Raw genomic sequence first — 21585 nt, forward strand, 5'->3', positions numbered from 1 at the left:
TGTCTAGAATCACTTTTCATGGTCAATTTTTTTTTTTAAAAAGTATCTTTCTTGAGAGACTTGAAGTACTTTGCATACATATCTTTCAAGTACAGAGGGTCAGGAATTGTATAGCAGTGCGGGATGGAGAACTGAGTGTAGCCACTAGAAAGTCTCAGAAGTCTGGGACTGAAAAGGTTCTCAGGAACCAACAGGGAGAACATTAGACAAAATAACCAACAAAGGGGAGGGAGAACTTGTAGAGAGCATATCCAGTGGATAAGTATGGTGCCCAGTTGAGGGATGTGGTCACTGACCCATCTCAAAAATATTAATCCAGGATTGCTCCTGTCAAAAGAAATGCAGGGACAAAGAGTGGAGCAGAGACTGAAGGAAAAGCCATCCAGAGACTGCCCCACTTGGGATCCATCCCATTTGTAGACACCAAATCCAGTCACTATTGCTGATGCTAAGAAGTGCTTGCTGATAGGAGCCTGATATATCTGTCTCCTGAGAGGCTGTGCCAGTGCCTGACAAATACAGAAGTGGATGCTCACAGCCAACCATCATACTGAGCAAGGGGTCCCCAATGGAGGTTAGAGAAAGGACTGAAGGAGCTGACGGGCTTTGCAACCCTACTGGAAGAACAATATCAACCAAACAGACCTCCTCCCCCAGAGCTCCCAGGGACTAAACCACCAACTAAAGTGTACACATGGAGCAACCCATGGCTCCAGCTGTATATGTAGCAGAGGATGACTTTATCTGGCATCAATGGGAGGGGAAGCCCTTGGTCCTGTGATGACTCAATGCCCCCATTGTACAGGAATGTAATGAAGGTGAGGTGGGCGGATGGGGGAGTAACCTCATAGAAGCAGTGGGAGGGGGAGGGGGAGGGGGCTTGTGGAGGAGAAACTGGGAAAGGGGATAACATTTGAAATGCCAATAAATAAAATCACCAATAAAAAATCTTAATATAAAAAAAGTATTCTGTGACAAGAAAAGTTCCAGAGAGATGTTGGAAAGTAGCACCAGAAATTCATTAATTTAGGCAAGCTGGCAGAACCAGAGATAATTTCAAAGTCTTAAGGAGTGATATAAATTTGAATGTTCCAGAAGAAGGCAAATTAAATGCTTTTCAGACATTTCATATTTTAGCATAGGATCAGATACCCAGCCTCCAAGACATGCCATGCACACGTTCTCAGACAAAGTGCACATATCAGGGATTGCTGCTGTTTCTGGTCATATAGATGCAAAGAAGGCCAGCATTTTTTCACTTCCCACTCCACAGTGTTGTATCCCTCATTCTGGTTAACATGACTTCCAGGTGTCTTAAAAGACTAGCATTTCTTCTCCTTCCCTTCTTTGCTCTTACTCCTTTGGGGGGAACCAAATGATAAAGAACTGCTTATACTGCAAAAGATGAAAGGGTCACCAGAGAAAGACGTAAACTCACAAGACACTTAAGAACATACTATGCTCATAGCTCAGCATTGACACAGAGATAGCCTATAATAATTTTAAAATAAGAAGTTGCAAGCCCTAAGGAATAGGAGAATCTGATTTTACATAATTACTCCATTTTTACATCCAATAGTATATTTTCAAATAACAATAATCACAAGGCAAACAAGGAAACAAAAAAAGTTTGACAGATTCAGCTCCTTTCACAACCCAGGACAATCTGCTCAGGAGTAGCATCATCCACAGTGGGCTAGACCTTCCACTACCAATTAGCAATCAAGAAAATACCTCAAAGACATGCCACCATTCTGTTCCTCAACTAAGGTTACAGCTTATCAGGTATGTAACCTTGACAGCTAAGCATTTTGATTATCTTTGAAGGAATGCTTAAGGAACCAGGGTTAATGTAAAATAACGTAAAATGACAAAAATCAAGATTTCCTTCTTTGGTGTCCTTTTTTTTGGGGGGGGTGTTTCCATCAGAAAGTGATCTCCAAATTTTGGGTGAACTGTCCTGCTTCAAAACAATATAATTAAAACAAAATTGAAGTACAGGAATACCCAGAGACTTGCATTTTAGTTGGTTGTAGATACAGCCAAGTAGACAGCCAAGACTTCCGGTCATATCCTAGAAAGATTATTTCAAACTGAAGTAGTGTGGCACTCCCATATAAAAAAAAAATCTGTACAAGTTGCTACTAGATCTGCCCTATAAATACTAGGAAATCAATAGGTATTAGAAAGTAGCTTAAAGCTACAACAAAGATCTCAATACAGCTAAACTCTTGGGAATTGCATTAACAATGGGTTACATCTGTACCTCTTACCTTCGAATTAAGTTGAGAAATTAAACACTTTAAAAATTAAACTAAAACCCAAAAGTACTACCCTTTCATTGGTAATTGCATTTTAAACTATAATTCAAGACACGAATGCATTTAATTCATTGGTTTATGGTTTGGTGCACATAATGTATCATTAATAAGTTTTAACATCACTATGTGAAAGAGAGGAGTAATGAAGCATTGTTGTGTGGTTTACTGAAATTAAATTGGTATGAATTAAAAGTGGACTGCTATAAATTTAGAATATTAAATACAATCCCAATGGTACAGACAAGCAAAAATATGTACAAAATACATGCAAAGGAAAAATGAAAATAAGATTTAAACACTTCTCATCAAAAACATCTGAAAAGAGCAGTAACCTGGGCACTTGGAAACTAAATAGCTAATAGACAGATGGAAAACAAACATTACTAATAAGAACATATTTACTTTATGATTGATTCTTTTCTGTTCGGTCCTTATGCCTGTTTTAGTAAAATCACATATTTAACAGATTTCATTTTAGGCCATCTTTTATGTGTGTACAGGTAAATTATGTAATTGTTTTGTGCTTATGTCTTTAAATTTGATTCTTTTCTCAGACACATTCTCTAGCCCATGTTGGCCCTAAATGTGCTATGTGCAACAATGATAACTTTGCACTTTTGAACCTCCTTCTTTTTCTGTGGAGGGTTAGAATTATTAGTATGTGCCACCATACCCAGTTTATAGTATATTTCAGAGAAGGAGAGACTTTCTATGCAGCCAAGAGAGGACTGGTGTGATGGCTATTCTGGGATAAGAGCTTGACTTGAGGCAGTGAACTTCAATCCAGAAATGAAGGGCACAGAAATGAAGGGCACACCTTTGATCCAGATTTTGAGGTGGGAACACACAGTTTGATCTGAGCCACACCTTCTGCTGGAAGCCTATATTTGGACATGGAAGAAGGCAGTTTTTGCTCTTTGCCTGCTTGACCTTACTCTTGCCGGCAAATTCATTGCTTCACTGGCATTAGAGTCCATTAGATTCCAGCACATACAGAAGACCCAGCCCTGTGAGACAGAGGAACCACTAGATTCTTGGACTTTCTGTTCACAGCCAGTCACAATTGACTAGATGCACTGTAGCCTGTAAGTCATTACAATCAATCCGAGAGAGAGAGAGAGAGAGAGAGAGAGAGAGAGAGAGAGAGAGAGAGAGAGAGAGAGAGAGAGATTCTATATGATCTGTTACTCTAGAGAACCATGACTAATAAACCTGGTACTCAGTATATATTCCAAACGAGCCTCAAGTGTATGGCAATCTTGTCTTAAGCTCAAGAGTGCTGGCTTTTAGAAATTTTAATTCTCAAGGGATCTGGAGATGAAGACCTGTAATATCAGCTACTCCTGAAATCATAGCAGGAAAATCAAAAGTTCAAGCATGCATGGACTACATAAAAAGCTGGTTTGAAGCCAGTCTGGGCAACTTAGTGTTACCCTGTCTTAAAATAAAAGCTAAAAAACAAAAAGGCTGTGGATTACGGAAATTTTTGTCTATCATACATGAAATCCTGGGATTTATTCCTAAAATCAAAAATAAAATAAAACAAATTGATTCTTTGCCTTCAAACATTAAAATATGTATTTAATGTATAATTTTAAATATTTGTCCAGGAAATTCATTCTTGGTTTACAGAAGCTAAATTAAATTTGAGACACTAAAACTTGTCCAAAATCAAAAAAAATCAATCTTTATTTCTAGGATTAATCTAGAAATATTGCTATAGTTGGGTTAACTTATACTTCAAATAAATCTTGGTACAAACATGAATAATAATATTTACTATTATCCTGTACTTTGTGGCTAATATTCACTTATCCGTGAGTACATACCATGCATGTCCTTTTGGGTCTGAGTTACCTCACTCCGGATAATATTTTCTAATTTCATCCGTTTGCCTGCAAAATTCATGATGTCCTTGTTTTTAATATCTGAGTAGTATTCCATTGTATAAATATACCATATTTTCTTCATCTATTCTTTGGTTTCTAATCCCTGTATTACAAATAAAGCTGCTATGAAGGTAGTTGAGCAAGTGTCCTTGTGAGATGGTGGAGCAACTTTTGGGTATATGCCCAGAAAATGCTATTGTTTTTCTGAGAAACAGCCAAATTGATTTCCAGAATGTCTGTACAAGTTTACACTCCCACCAGTCACATAGAAGTGTTCTCCATGCTCCATATCATGGCCAGCAAGTGCTGTCCCTTGAGATTTTGATCTTATCTGTTCTGATAAGTGTTAGGTGGAATCTCAGGGTTGTTTTGATTTGCATTTCCCTGATGACTAAGGATGTCGAGTATTTCTTCAAGTGCTTCTTTGCTATTAGAGATTCCTCTGTTGAGAAGTCCCTGTTTAGCTCTGTACCCCATTTCCTAGTTCGGTTATTGGAGTTGTTGGTGTCTAACTTCTTGAGTTTTAAAATATATTTTAGGTATTAGCCCTCAGTCAGATGTAGGATTGGTGAAGAACTTTTTCCAATCTGTAGGCTTCTGTTTCATCCTATAGACATTGTCCTTTGCCTTACAGAATCTTTTCAGTTTCATGAGGTCTCACTTATCAAATTTTGCTCTTCAAGCCTAAGCCCCATTGATGTTTTGTTCAGGAAGACGTCTCCTGTACCCAATTTCTGTTCTACTAGATTTAATGTATCTGGTTACATGTTGAGGTCTTTTAATTATTTGGACTTGAGTTTTGTACAGGATGATAAATATGAATCTATTTGAATTCTTCTACATGCAGACATCTAGTTAGACCAGCACCATTTGTTGATGATGCCTTCTTGATTTTGTTCATTGTATGGTTTTGGCTTCTTTGTCAAAAACCAAGTGTTTCTGTATGTGTGGGTTTATTTCTGCATCTTTGAGTCTTAAAAATTATAATTGACATTGTCAATCTGACCACATACATGCAAACAGTATCCTTGGCCAGGTTTATTTATATATAATACATTGCATCATTTTATAATAATCTTGACAATTAACTTGAGGTGAGAAAAATAACAGCTAGAAAAATTGATATGATATTGTAGATGACATAGAATATGTAGCTGGTTTAGAACAGTAGCACTTGAGGTAAAGAGGGAAACATTTATTACAATGATTTCTAAGGAACGATTTGTAAAAATAAAATACAAGTGAAAAATATGATGGTAATATTGGAAAGGATGCTAGGATGCTGGAGTAGATGCTTAATTTTTATTCCTTATAATACTGAGCAATGTGGGGGATAATTTGAGATAATCAATTGATTTGAGAGATTTATAAATAATTTTGGTTTTAGAACACCTTTTGAGATTTGGAGAATTCTGCCAACCATTTGTGTCTCAATAGAAATCTCAGTAGAAAGTTAGCATTGTAGAACTAGTTCACGTTTCTCTCCTTAAAAAGGCTTCTTAATTACCTCATAGTGTTGGACACAAATGACAGTGAAAGTTAATACATTTTCTAACTTTGCCCATTTCCCATTTCTGGTGATGATATACTGCAACCAAATGACATTTTTACTATAATAAAATATACATAGTATTATAAGGCTGAAAAACCTTTGAGAATTATTATCCTCTTCTTTTTGTTTTGAATTAAAAGTGCACCTAATGCATTCCCAGAAACACCATTATCTTCATTAAAAACTCTGGTGTAAATGATCAAGAACACCCTTGATAATACACACAAGCATCTTCCTCAGTACCTGGGAAAAAAAAGTTCTATCTGGCCAGTGTATCATTCATACTCGTATCTCCTTCTTTCTGGTCTTATACTCATAGAAATAGAGAATAGTTTAATGCTACTGACAGCATCAGCAAATGTAGTTTACTGAATTACTAACCTGGCAAAATCTATGTATTTAAAGTAGGCATGTATAATGTAAATTCATCATAGCATATTCCAAACAGTAAGGAACTGTGATAAAACAGTGGTTGTGATTTGTAACATTAAAGGCTCAAAACTCTATCCTTAAATTCCAATCTATGTACACTAACATGCATTAAACATTTGGGACAATATATCTCACAATATTTTCTATCCAAGTAGATCTCATAAATCTGGTAATAGTAAAATATGGAAATAGATTCTTTTAGCATTCCTAGCTTCAATATTGATCACCCATATTATTAAATACTGTATTCAAGTACAGGAAGTATTGGAAATTTAAATGTACTTAACATGCAATAATAACATATTGTAATTGTTTTATATAGTTCCAAGAAAATCTGGAAATCTACTAACACCCACCAATGTCACCAATGGATAATTTAACATGATAGAAATGAAGGAAAGTGATGATTAAAGCTAATACAAATTGTCTTCTATTGATAACTTTGACTAATTCAGTTTGAATTAAAATACATCTTGTATTCAAAATCTTTTTTTCTAAGAAAATGCAATATGTGTTATTAACTAAAGCTGCGCACTTCCAACTTCTTACCTACTTAAAATTCAAATATGATCTACTGCACATAAATCTTAGAGATGTTCCATTAGAAAGAAGATAGTTTTGTTTATCTTCCTTTATAGGTGATTTTTTTCACAACGTTATAATTATAGTGTATGTAGTAAACATGGTTCCCATAAAAATGTCCTATAAACCAAAAGGCCACATAAAAGACAAGTACATATATTCATACACCAGAGATGCATTTAAACTGTGTGTAAAGATTATTTCTATATAAACATTTATTTCTTGTGTGACGAGTGGAGAGGAGTCAAAGCCAAACCAACCACGCTAATGGACAATCCCACCAAAGAAGTATTTGACTACTGCAAGCATTTCTACACCTCCACATACACCCACATTTCTAGGACTCACAGAATGACCTCTATTACGTAAATAGGTTTAAGCATGTCTGTGGATACTAATTCTGAAGAAAAAAAAAAATCATGAAATCAAAAAAGCTGGAGTCTGCACTTGCAATTGCTATCAACTATCAACACTCAGGGGGGAAATGAATGACTAAATAATAAGTAAAGAAGTCATGAAATTAAGAACATGGGAGACTAGGGGGAAGAGTCAGACTGGAGAGAGTATAAAGTAGAAGTGACATAAATAAAATACTTATAGAGAAAACTCTAAACTAATAAGAGTAATACCACTATTACTATTATTATTACTACTGCTACTTTACTATGACTATTACTATTGTTTTGTTAAGACAAAACAATATGGTGCCAGCAAGATGGCTTAGCTGGTAAGGTGTTTCCTACCTAGCCTGGAAACTTGAGTTCACTACCAAGACCTACAGGATAGAGGGAAAAACTTGATTCCTGAAAGCTGTCCTCTGACTTCCAGACACATGCTATGGCATGCACCTCTCAAATAAATAAATAGATAGATAGATAGATAGATAGATAGAAAAATTAATTAATTAATAGATAAATAAATAAATAAATGTATGTATGTAAGAATTAATATGCATGTCAAAATTTTCACTGTAGAGACCACTTAATCATGGTCTGAAAGACAGAAATGACATTTCCAGACAAAATGACTTTTTAATCAAAACAGTGTTTTACTTTCACATTTAACCTCTTTTCCATTCTAAGTTCAACCAACAAACCAATATTTCCTAATCAAAATTGTTGGTCAGTTTATGTATCATGAAATCACTTAGCACAATTTTGTTCCTATTGTAAATGTACATTAATTAAATTGTGTGTAGACTATTTTTCACATTCCAAATCATATATATCAATGTAATTTTGAAATTCTCAAATTCAAAAATAATGGAGCTGCTGTAAAGTAATTTACAAAAGTCAGCTTTCATTTATGGTTAACAAAAAGCCTCGAAGAAACTAGAAATACATCAATCAACACAATAAAAGCAAAAGACAACCTTAGAATAAGGAACAAAATACTCTTGAAAGGATATAGGTACAGAGACAAAATTTAGAGTTAAGATGAAAGGATGGACTATCCAGAGACTACCCCATCCGGGGATCCATCCCATCATCAGCCACCAAACCCAGATACTAATGCNCATGNCAGCAAGATTCTGCTGAAGGGACCCTGATATNGNGGCCTCTTGTGAGGCTATNCCAGTGCCTGGCAAACACAGAAGTGGATGCTCACAGTCAGCTATTGGATGGAACACAGGGCCCCCAATGGGGGAGCTAGAGAAAGTACCCAAGGACCTGAAGGGGGCTGCAACCCTGTAGGTGCAACAACAATATGAACTAAACAGTACCCCCTGAGCTCGTGTCTCTAGCTGCATATGTAGCAGAAGATGGCCTAATTGGCCATCATTGGGAAGAGAGACCCCTTGGTCTTGCAAACTTTATATGACCCAGCACAAGGGAATGCCAGGGCCAAGAAGTGGGAGTGGGTAGGTAGGGGAGCAGGGGCGGGGGTTGGGTATAGGGAACTTTCGGGATAGCATTTGAAATGTAAATAAAGAAAATATCTAATAAAAAAAAAGCAAAAGAAGTACATTGCCACCTTTATACTAAATGTGGGGGACTTGTAGCATTTCCCCTAAAATCTATATAAATTGCTACAATCCAGTTTATCTAAAACTATTTGTTGAAGAAGCTGTCTTTTTCCCAGTATAGCTTTTTTTGACACCTCTGTCAAAGTTTAGGTGGAAAAAGCTGTGTGAGTATTATTTTGTCCTCCTTTCTGTTTCATTTCTGTACAAGTCTTCGCATTGGTACCCTGCTGCTTTTATCACTTTGCCTCCTTAATACAATTTGAGATAAGGTATTGCGATGTGGCAGTGGCCCTGCAGCATCTTCAGGAAACAACATGTGAGTACTTCATTGACGGGACTCTACTGTGGCAAGGCCCATGGAAACTCCTTCCCACTTGACAAGGACCTGTGGTGAATTGGTTGCCTCTATGCTAATTACCTAGATCTCCTGTGCAAGCAAGCTCTCCTTGCTTTTTCTGTGCTGTTTATACTCATAGCTATATTTAGTTTTACTTTGTCAGTCAAGGGCAAGGCCAGGATCACACACACTGAAAGCCCTCTGGATGATTCTATATTTTTCTCAATAGTCTTCTGAGGAGTAAACCCCCCTCTACCCTTTTTACCTCTATCTATCCTCCAGATGTGCCCATTAATCCTGGGTATTTTGGGACATGTAATCATGTCCTTAGAGGAACAGCTACAATCACACTGAGTAAGCCTGTGGCAGTTGTACAGAGTGGCATGTTCTAATTGCGCAACCCTTCTGAGGAAGCTGTGTCTTCACCCGTGTCTTCCAAGAAGGTTAGAGTCCCATATGTTTATTTGGTGGCCAGAATAATATTAAAAGGCAGCCAAAGAAATAAGGAATTTTTTGGTCAAGTTGTTTCAGGAAGTAGTATGCCTGATCCTGCTGAACTTTCAGAATCTGACAACTGGCAGATTGCTACTTTGGGTTTCATGGGTATTTATTTATAAACATCATTTGCCTCCATCCCCAATCTTGTAGTTTGTCAGTAGACATTCTTTTATTTTCCCTTCAATTTGCTGTGCCTCTCCTCCAGCACCCTTGGTATTTAAAGACAGTTCCTCTAATGGCACAACAGCATATTATCATTAATGGTAATCCACATTGTTTTTCCACAGAGGAGACTTCAGCTCAAATGGTCTATCATAGAGTAGCTCTTGCTGTCTTTCATTGCCTCTCTGACCAGACTTTTAACCTATATCCACATTCCTGTTACATTGTGCTGTGCTTTCCTCATTTTGAAACAGCTTCACTTCCTGCTACATAGACTTCTGTATTCTAACTCTTACTACAGCTACAAATTGCAGTTTATTCATGGTTGCTCTCAGTTTTCAATGGGCATATATGTGCTCATTCTCAGCTCCCTGGTCCTTTGCATGAGGGAAATGCCTTTGCAGATTTACTTACTCAGCCCCCTGTTTTCTCAGTAAGCGATGCTAACTCATAAGAATCATGTTCTGCACCATCAAAATGCTTCTGCTTTTTCCTTTCATGAAGCTTTATATTTCCCTAGAAGCAGCATGCACTATTTTTAGATTGTTCTTCTTGCCCTATTTCTTTGCACCCTCTACCTATGGGGTAAAACTCCTGGTCCTTGGTCCAAAAGACCTTTTTAAAATGGACATGACTCACTCCCCTTTATTTAAAAGGATCTGGATATTCCTTTAACATCCCAGCAAAGGGTATCCTTGTGTTTTTCCCCAAGACTCTGTCACAGGTGTTTGGATTCCTGATTGTCTTGTGCCCCAGACAACCCTGAGACACAAAGCTCCCACCACTGGGGTTCCTACCAAAATGTCGCCTGCCAACTCCAGAGAGGAGTTGATGATATAAAAGCCTGATTTAATTGGTCTAATCCACTTTCTTCTCTCATTTTGCCTCCAGACAGCTAGTCATGCCCACAACACCCAGATCTAAGCTCTGCCTACTTGGGGTCAGACCAAAGCCTGTCACCTCATGAGTGAAGAATTGCCTACTTGACCAGGGATCTCCTGTGGCCCTACATTCCTTGTTTATGACTATGATTACTTTGCTCACCATTCAGGTATTGCTTTCAAATTTTCCTTTCTGTACTGCTCAAGGTAAATTCTCAACTTCTGTTCCTGAACCATGTTTGTTCCATCCTGCCACTTGGTATTATGAAGAAGTTCAAGTTATGGAAAATGAATCTAAAATGATGGGAAGAGATCACAAGTCATCCGTTACTCATAAAAGGTTTTATATTCCAATTACACTGGGCATGCTAATGGCTTACCCATCTGTTATTCCACTGTTTGTCCTTCTCCTCAACAGGGTTATCTTTCAACAGGGCTTTCCCCTGTACTGGGGCATCTAATCTTCGCAAGACCAAGGGGCCTCTCTTCCCAATGATGGCTGACTAGGCCATCTTCTGCTACATATGCAGCTAGAGACACGAGCTCTAGGGGTACAGGCTAGTTTATATTGTTGTTCCTCCTATAGGGTTGCAGACCACTTCAACTCCAATATATCATGATGAGAAGAAACAGAAATAGACCTTATAAAAAGATTAAAATTTATGTCAATAGAGCAAGTGTTTGGTGCTTGTAAATTAGCTAAGTAATTCCTATTGGTTAGAATTTTGAATGTGAGGGGCCAGATGATGAGGTTGTTTTGGCCTGTAAAGTAGTGGTCATAGCATGGTTTTAATAGCTGTTTGATTGGTTTGCTGTAACTAGAATCTTCCAATACACTGAAATTTAAGAGATTATAGATGTGAAGAGATTTGAGAATGCTTCACTTCTGTAAAGATGTTCTGACATAAGATTTGGACTAGCTCAATTCAGTTACTTAATTATCAGAAACGTTTAGATTCCAACAAAGAAAAAACTATGTGCATTTGGTAGTGACATTGATTGTTGCTTAAAGTTTCTTGCTTCAGGTGTTTTATTATTATTACTATATTATTATTATTAGATAACATTTTACAATGAAATGTAGGCTTCCTTATTTATATTCAAATCTAATTATCACATAAAGGTGGAAGGCTACTTTTTCAACAGAGGAAATTAAAAGGAGAAAAGCAAGCATATAGTGATAAGCTTAGTCTATTTTTATCTTTGTTATCCCATTTGTAAGGCAACTATTAATAATATTCAAAGTTGATTTAAATATTCAGGCTGCCTTTTTCTCTTCAAATTACAAATTCTAGTTTAAAGAGCTCTTTAACACTTCTGATGTTTTAGCTTCCCACGTGTATTGGAGTTACAAAATGTGTCTACTTAATGTACACTGTATACATTGCCGCCTCTGGGAAATCAAGGAACAACAGCTTTCTAAAGTAAGCTTAACTTTACATCACCCTGAACTAGTGGCTTGACTTACTGTAACTCAGCTTTATGTAATAATAAAATTACTTACTAGATTGCTGAAGTTATTTTTGAATCTAAATTTAAAGTTTAGTTTGTAAAAAAAATCTTGTAACATTTAATGAATAAAGAATATTAAGTTCTCTATTAATTTAATTCTTAGGGCAGTGTGGTGTACTGTGTATGGTTTTTGCATACTTGTATGAAAGTGCATTTGTAGAGGCCAAAGAAATACATCTTTCTCTTTCATTCTCCACCATTCTTTTGAGACAGGATCATTCATTAAATCTGGACTTAGGGGGATGGCCAAAAGTCCCAAAGTTCCTTCTGTCCCTGCTAGTCACAGAGCTGAAGTTACAGACATACATGCCAGCATATCCACCTTTTTAAGTAGTTGCTAATATCCAAACTAGAGTCCGCATACCTGTAGAATAATGTTCTTTCCTATTGAGACAACTTCCCAGCACCAAAGAATAATAACTACTGAGATTTCTTTTAATGAGAGAATAGAGTCAAGTTAACAAAAGACATACTTTAGAAAGACAATCGTACTTTTAAAACTTGACCTCACCATATTTTGTAGCTTATTCTTCATGCCAATTTATCACATTTTGATGAATTGCAGCACTTCAGACAGAAAACAATAGTATAGTTAGAAGTTTGTTCAAATGTTTCTTTTAGTTAGCCTAAAAGCCTTGCCAATTTGTAAAGTCACACAAAATGATTAACTGGAAAGCAAATTCTTCGCAACACATTTCTGGTTGTGCTTCAGTTTATTCTCTATTTCAATTCATACCATTGGAACACATCTTTGTGCAAATTTCAAGAGTCTTAGACAAAGATACTGAACAATATTAAACTCACTGACAAGCATTACCGTTTCACCAAAAATTAACTGGGGTTTGGATTTTGAAGTTTCTTTACCTTCCTAATGCTGTAATGTTTTAGTACAGTTCTTCATGTTGTGGTAACCCCAAAACATAAAATTCTCTTCATGGTGACTCCATAGCTTTATTTGGCTACCATTAGGATCATAATGTAAATATTTGTGTTTTCTAATGGCCTTAGATGACTCCTGTAAAAGAGTCACTTGACCTAAAGAACTCACAACCCACAGTTTGAGAACCACTGGTTTAAAGCTAATATTCTTTTTTATGTATCAAATTTCCTATAGTTATATTCCATTTATACCTCTTAATAATAATCTATATTTTTAAATTTAATTATTTTGTAGAGCATTCTAGCCTTGTAAAAATAAAAAATAATGATATCTCAACATAATAGTTTTTTTTTTTTTTTTCTGGAACTGGAGAGATGGTTCTGAGGTTAAGAGCACTTAACCCAAGTTTAATTCCCAGCAACTGCATGGTGGCTCATAACCATCTAAAATGAGGTCTGATGCTCTCTTCTGGGCTGCAGGCATACATTCAGGCAGAATTCTGTATACATAGTAAGTAAATAAAAATCGTTTTAAAAAATAGTCTTTCTTCCATGATAGCAAGCTTCCAAGAACTCATTTTCCATGGAAGTCCATGCTCAATAACAGTGCTCCAGGAATTAGGTAGAAGAGGTTTTTCCTTTTTCTTTTTTTAGTGCCACTTACAATCTATGGCCAACATGCAATGCAGAATTTTTTATCTTTATTTTACTGAAACCTTTTATTTGTAATCCTTTAAAACTAGACTGAGATATCATTTAGATATCATTTATGGATATTCCAAAATTTAGGATCCAAAACAGCATAAAATTTTACTCATTGGCTATGTGGGTTTTTTTCCTCACATTTAACTCTCCATTGTAACACATTCCCTAAGAGATTACCCATGTCAGGGTAGAACATGTTGATATTAAACAAAGCACTACATCTTGCAAAAGTTCATTAAACCTCAGTCAATTCTGATGGGGGCAAAAAACGTACCAATTGAGCCAGGATATGGACATTTCCAGTTTTATGCTCTTAAATGTTAGTTATGGATTAAATATTTTGTTACACACTAAGGGGTATGCTATAAATAAAATGAATAGTTACCTTACAAAACAAATAAGTTCCTGGCTGGTAAGAAAATCCTCCAAATATCTAGTCAACTACCCATAGAGAATCATGACACCCAGAGGATGTAAGACTCTACCTCATGTAACTTATCTCAGGGCTTCACTGACTTTAACCTTCTACTGGATGAACTCTGATCTTCTGATGTCCTTAATAATGTCCCTGGAAACACCAAACAAAACTCAGTTGTACCCTGATGATTAACATAAAAAGTGCAAAAGTAAGGATTGTTCTCTATTCCAAACTCTATTTTTAAAAACTTGTTTCCAGATTCTGGAACCTACATTGGTACAGAGAAGCTCAAAACCATGTACCATTTCACATTTATCCCTACTGACTTTCATCCTGGTCAGTTCAAACCTATAACACCTTCTGGTGTCATGGGTCAATTTGGCAAAGCATGTTGAGCTTTTTTGTACTCAGGTTATTGTGAAGTTCAAGTTATAGCAGTTGTACCTTTCAACACTAACGGCTGGTGCCACGAGTTAGCAATTATCAATGCTGTTTGTATCCTTTACACCAACTACTAGGATATATTTTGAGAAAAGTAGAAGAATAAAAGTATATGGTCACATGCTAGTTTTTAAGGTTGGGAGAGGAAAGGGCAGGATTGAGAGGAGAAAAGGAAAAGACTGGAGTGAAAGAAGAAGGGAGGGAGAGTGAGGGGAGAGAGGGAAAGAGAGGGAAAGGAAGGAAACAAGGAAAGACTACTTTATTTGCAGTAATGTAATGATATTAGTGATAGATCAAAAACTGAAATTCATTACTCTGGATAACTCTTCAACCTTTGGTTGCACATTAAAATACAGAATTAATGTGGGAACGGAGATTAGATAGCAAGCTATTCTGAAAGAGTCAAAAGAGGATGTAGAGCCAGTACAGCTGGTAGTCAAAAGGAAAGCCTGAGAGAGAAAAAACACTAACACCTCGATTTTTAATCTTTAATTAATCTTAATTAAAAGATGCTAATTGCTATCTTTCTCATTTTAAGGGATTATGATTACCTTCATGCTCATAACATAAAATGCATACATCATACCATGGTTGGGCTCTAAGACATTGCATATTTCTCTAGGAAATTACAACAAAATTGTTTCTAGCTTTTTGTTCTTAAAGTTTCTATATTTTAACCTTCAAACTTGCAAGCATAATTTGGTGTTTTAAAATATATATATTGAGGCTGGGGGATCAGAAGTCCAAGAGCATCTCTTGTTGTAAAACAATATTGAAGCCCAGTCTCTAGAATGAAATAAAATAAAATAAAATAAAATAAAATAAAATGCAGTACTATTAGAAGCCCCATTGGTATTTGATTACTAGAAGAATACTAGATAAGGTTAAATTCATTTAATATAATTTCCTGCACAAACTTAAAGGAAGCATAGATTTTTTTTAATTAGGACACTTGTTTTTGTCTGAGAAATGGAGAAAAATATTCAATAGGGACTTCATACTCCACTCAAAAGGCTTTTAGATTTTCATCTCCATTTAGTGAACGTGTCACAGAACCATAGTTGACTGTTGCTTTTCTTTTAAACTTTGGATCTGTCCAAATGGCATGAGCAGAGACTGCCCTCTGCCTTCCTACATAGCAATAGAATTCTGCCACCTTTTTCATTTAAAGAAGAAGAAGAAGAATTGTAACCAAATTTCAAAAGAATTCATGTATATAATAAACTGTCTGTATATGGTATATTTATAGTTTATCACTTGGTGACTACTAATGAGGAAACATAAGAGCTATAATAATACTATAAAAGACTGTCATTAGACATTCAATAATACTCAGTATAGGATACCATGGATCTGACGCTGGCCTTTTTTTTTTTTTTTTTAGCTTAAGTAAAACTATCTATCTATCTATCTATCTATCTATAGCCAAAAATACTATTTGATACAATTACAGAATTTTTAAAAGCCTCTAGCTCTCAAATTTTGCTCCAAAGCATAAAATACATAAAATACATGTAGGTAGAAGGGTTATCAGAACACCTTGCATCTTTATCTTCTGGTAAACAAGGGGTGTGTGGGGGAACTGTTCCAGTAAATTTGGTTTTCAAACTTTGGATCTGTGTAACTATCTTCTTTGGAGTATTTTGCTAGAATTGGGGTACTCATTTTTAAATCTGTCTTAGGGTCTTTTGGGATGTGCTTGCAACACAGGGCTCTCTGGTCGGCTCCCTGCTGAGGCTAGAGCACCACTCAAAGGCAAGCTTGCCTGCAGCTACTCCAATGACAAGTAATCTGTCAGTGGCTGGAATTTATAAAAAAAAAAAAAAGTTCTCAAAATCTCATATGATGAAGGACTTTTTCCTACTTAATAACAAATTTCTTAACATTCTTCCTGAATTTCTAAATCAATAGTTTTGGAAAGATATGCATAGCGGGAGGGAAAAATACCCCTGGGGGGGGACAGCGGTGAGAGTATTGGGGACATTTCCTGTTTCCACGATCAGAAAGCATTTGCATCACGCTGGAAGAACTGATATAAATTACTCTTCTTTCCCCCAAAGACAACTTTCGTAGACTTGAAGAAGTGTTAGGAATACCATGAAAACCCGGGTTAATTCTCTGAACACCTTAGGTGCTCAAAAAACCTCTACAACTGAGCACATCTGAAAAAGCTTGTATAGAATTTACTTCTCCAAATTTAAAGTGTGTCCTAAAGGTTTCCCCGCGATGTATTTATTCTCCCTGGCCATTGTTTCCAAAATCCTCAAAGCTCTTCAGATCACAAACCCTCAGCTAAGCATCTTCCTGCCTAGAGACTGGTGGGGATATGCCACAGAGGCCAATACTGCTCCTGGCAGAAACCAGCTCTCTAAACCGGGCTGCATCCTGCTCTAGCTCAGCATCACCGGCTCCCTGCTGAGGCTAGAGCGCCGCTCAAAGGCATGCTTGCCTGTGGCGACTCAAAATCCTAAGCCTGAGAGCATTCCAGCTCACTGCCCTTATTGTGAACTTTCTGCCCAATCCAGGGTGGGCTTCACTTATCTCTTGTCAAAACGTTTGTTTTTCCCTCAGGATGGAAAGAGTAGCCTAAAGAGAGAAATGTGGAATAAAAGGAATAGCTATCATCCTCGTTACCTTCATCCTCGTAATTGCCGGTTTGCTGTGGTCAATTTCTCTAAGCAGTTTTCCTCGGGAACTAGCAAAAAAGACCAGGTTTTGGGTGAAGGTATCTTTTTCAAATCCCTCAGTGAGCTATTCTATAGTGAATATGTTCTAGGGGTTTGTATATACAACTTTGAAGTAATACAGACATCTCAGCCTCTGACATAGTCAAAAGAAGTCACTCTAGAAATCAATCAAGGTATGAAAGTATTCCATATTCGCAAGCATAAAAAAATGCGGGGAGTTTTAAAAGATGAGTGCTTAATTATTTAAAGGGAAAACATACGTTTTCGCTTTGATATTTATAAAATACTTTTCGCTAACAAAGCGATCCTACAGATGCAAGTGTGGTGCAGTCTGCGGACTTGGCAGCGCTGTCGCCGCCACCTGTGTAGCAAGCATCATACAGGAGCATTCAACAGATGCTTCAAGCAAACTGCAATGGGCTTTTTCCTTGTGAGAGGGAGGGTGGTGGTCGTGGTGGTTCATTGCCGAATTAAATTTCAAAGCCTTGCAAAGTATGTGCATTCATTAAAGACTGAGAGACGACTCCGGGTGGCTTTCTTTTAAAACAGTTAGTGCTCCCATTACAAACCACAGAGAAATATCTGGCACCTGGCCACCCAGAATAAAGAAGAGATCTAACTTCTCATTTCTCCCAACTCCATCTCCATTCCCAACTTCTCTATCTCCTGGGGTCAACAGTCCCACAGTTGCAGGAAGATACCTTCCTTTCTGCAGTTTTCGGATTCGCACCTTCAAGCCCCTACACCGACCCTTTGCCACCTCTTCTATATAATCACTGTTCTGTCCTCAGGACCCAAGTAGCTGTACCAATCTCTTATGCTGGTCCAGCTACCTCCCAGCAGTGGGGAAACAGTCTTTACCTCTCCAAGTAGCTGTCCCTGTTGCTGACACATATCACACACACACACACACACACACACACACACACACACACACACACACACACACCCCTCTAGTTGCTCTCTCTGAATAGAAATCTGTTCTATCTTTCTCTGTGGAGGTATTTCCACTCCTAGGCTTGTTTTTCATGTTACTCAGGTATCTTGACCAGGTGGCCTGGATCAACCTCTGTGCTGCATCCTGGACACAGCAGGCACCTGCCCACTGGTACTTGAGAGTTAATGGTGAAGAGGTCTGCTTGCCCAGTTACAGCTGAGTGTACAGGCAGCTGTCGAAAGGGAGCTTTTATTTCTTCCCTGACCTTACTTTTGTGTTTATGCCTTGATAGTCCTTGAAGAGGCTGAGCAACTAACTGTGCCTCCTAATTTCTGTTGGAGATATTTTCAGCTCCCAGAGAAACCGAGTGAGCTACCTTCAAGGCTTATTTCTACGTTTTTAGCAGTGTGTGGGGGTGACATCAAAAAGGAATTTAAAAAAAAAAAAGCTTTCTGAGGTCTTGAAAGCCAAGGGGTTTCCTTTCTCTTTTTGAATTTAAGAGTAGGGCGAGAGTAAGGAAACCGGCCATCAAACTGAGTTGTGGCCTTTAATGGTTGATCCTGCCAGAGTCAGTTGTTCCCGATGAAGGGAAGAATGACAGTCAGAATGCAGACCCTCTGAAGAAGTTTATGAATCAGTGAAATTTATAAGATTTTGAAAGTCTGTTTCTGGAACTAAAGCTTTCCCAGCTCACATCTCTGTCTGTATTTCTCTCTATCTGCGTATACTGTCTCTCTTCTTGTCTGTCTCTCCTCTGTGTCTCTCAATTTCTATGTGCCTGTCTCTTTGTGTGTCTGTCTCTCTGTCTCTGTCTCTCTCTCTGTCTCTGTCTCTCTCTGCGTGTCTCTCTCTCTGTCTGTCTCTGCAGTATGTATTTAAAGTTTAAATCGTTGAGGGTCGATTCTTGAGAATTTCCCCATCCCCTGACTGGCGCCACGGATACCCTCAGTTTCCCCGAGTCCCTATGCCTTATGAATCAAATTAATCACTTCCCCACCTACGCCACAGCTCAGGGTCCCCTGCCAGCAGATTCCAGACGCACTAAGATTCTGGTCCAAACAGGCCCGGAGCAGTGTAACCCTGAGCACTGATTGGCTCTTCTTGGCTCCTCGTGACTCCTCCCCTCATCCCTGGTTTTGCCTAAGAGCCTGGTGCAGCCTCACCAGCTCTGGGTAGGCGCTGTGGTTCTCACCAAGGAAGCTTCCTTGGGTGCACCGGTCTTAAATGATTGAGCCCTTGGAGCAGCAAGATTGTTAATCTTGGTTGCTCCTTTGGCCTGTCTATCCCTTACCTTCCCATTACATATGAACTTTTCTTCGTTCTGCACATCGATTGTCGTCGGCGTCGTGGAGATCGTCGTGGTGCTCCGGTGGTGGTCTTCGTCCGCTTAGAATAGTGTAGTTAGTTAGGGGCCTTCAAAGAAGAAAGAAGAAGCGATTGGCGCGGAGATGCTGGAGGTGTCAGTTACTATGCTAGAGTAGGGTAGTAAAACAATTCCAGCCAAACCTTTCCGGGGGGCGCAGGTTGCCCACAGGAGGTCGACTTGCTGGCGCTGTCCTTCGCGCTGAGCTCCCTCCATCCTTCTTTCTGTCTTCTGAGACGCGAGGTTGCGGCGCGCAGCTCAGAGCAGCGCACTGACTGCCGCGGGCTCCGCTGGGCGATTGCAGCCGAGTCCGTTTCTCGTCTAGCTGCCGCCGCGGCGACCTGCCTGGTCTTCCTCCTGGACGCTAGCGGTAAGTTGGAGCCCCCCGGGCGGCATTGCTAGCTGAGACCTTAACGATTTGGCCGGAGGATGGGGTAGGGGAGCATGGACAGGTCACTGGATCGGGAGAGTGGTGGGGAGCGACTCAGAGCGCTCAAATCGCGGGGTGGTGGGAGTCTCTGGAAGGAGACAAGAACGCAGGTATCTCTAACGCAACCCGAGTCTGGTGGAGGTTGGAGGACAGGACTGGAGATGTAGGCGCTAGAGGGAGGCAAGGATGTAGAGACCCTCGCGCTCAGAGAAAGCTGTGAGAGTAAGACTGGGGTGGGGTCTCTAGAAGTAAGGGGAGGGGGAGGAGGACAGGGAAGGTTGGGAAGGAGGAGGAGTAAAACTGAACGCGGGGGTCTCTGGTTGAGGGGTTGGGCTGAGGAGGGTGAAATCCAGTAGGGGGATGCAAACTGTTCACCTTATTAAGAAATCGGACTCGGACCAAGTGGGAGGGGGCTCAGGGTTTGAAGTAATGGGAGTGGGGCTGCGGGGGTGGGGCGGATTGCAAATGATCTCTATTATGTTCTCGGTGAAACTGACCCTCAATTTCGGCGGGTCTCAGGGAACACACGTAACTCTGGGAGATAACACACTGCGGATCTGTGTCTTGGTCTAACAGCTGCTGGCTGAATTTGAACAGCGTTGCTGATGGTCACGTAAGTTTAAGAGGATAGTATAAGGGTATCCAGAGAGCCCTTTTATTAGCTTACCGAAGTCATTTGGTGACAGTTTTATATTTTGAAAAGGACTGTGGAAAAGTCTCCAAGGCTGCCTCTTATCCCGTCCCTTTGCTCAGCTTAACCCCGACAAGCAGTGTTTACAGCATACCGCGGAATTGCTAAACATGAACAGGTTGCTGGTTCCTGGTGCGACATAAAGTTCGTCATTGCAAAACATGTCTGTGTGTCTGTTTCTTTTCTGCGCCGAGCCCTTTGCGTCTTGCTTCCTGTTAGATGGTACTAGGTGACTAAGACACTTCACACTGTGGTCTTGAGACCCCTTATTTTAATTGACAGGCACCCCTCCAACAAACACAGCAGGAGACACTCAGCAGTTAAAGGATATTTAATTTAGTTCAGAATCACTGCTAGTGCTTGACAGGTTCTTCATTAATATTTACCTGTTTAAGCCCCATCCGAGGAAACCTTAGCTGATTCCCTTAATGCATATGCCCCTTACCATATATACCTTGTAGATAGTCTAAGCAAGAAAAATGTCCATTGGGGGGAGTGGGATTGAACTACAATATTGCAGAGATGGGGGGGGCAGAGAAAATGTTGCGCAGTGAGTAATCTCTGCGCTCCCAGTTTGTTGCAGATGATCGTGACCTCACATAAAAGAGTGGGGAAAAAATGTGAGATCAAGGCAGACATAAATGTTTTCATTAAGAATTTTATATTTTAAAAAGTTTATATTTATAATATGCATTCATAGATACATATATAAATATATATGCATATATATATATAATCATATACTCTGACAAACAAAACATTAATTCAGTATGCATAAATTGTCACTTGGAGTTGTGTATGCATGTCAGGAGAATGAGAAAGAGCAATTAATGTGGCCCACAGAAAATTATTTCTTCACTTCTTTTTCAGCATCTCTGTCTCTCTCTCTCTCTCTCTCTCTC

At 38.7% G+C, this 21585-nt stretch overlaps 1 protein-coding gene across 1 annotated transcript in view; it reads left to right on the plus strand.

Moving 5' to 3' along the window:
* Window positions 1–19369: 19369 nt before the first annotated feature.
* Htr2c (5-hydroxytryptamine receptor 2C) overlaps window positions 19370–21585 on the plus strand; it is a 207780-nt gene continuing 205564 nt past the window's right edge. The window contains exon 1 of the mRNA XM_021188060.1: window positions 19370–19932. The gene's annotated coding sequence lies outside the window, so the exon portion shown is untranslated. The remainder of the gene's footprint in view (window positions 19933–21585) is intronic.

The sequence above is a fragment of the Mus pahari genome, chromosome X (assembly GCF_900095145.1).
Source record: "Mus pahari chromosome X, PAHARI_EIJ_v1.1, whole genome shotgun sequence".
Classification (NCBI taxonomy): domain Eukaryota; kingdom Metazoa; phylum Chordata; class Mammalia; order Rodentia; family Muridae; genus Mus; species Mus pahari.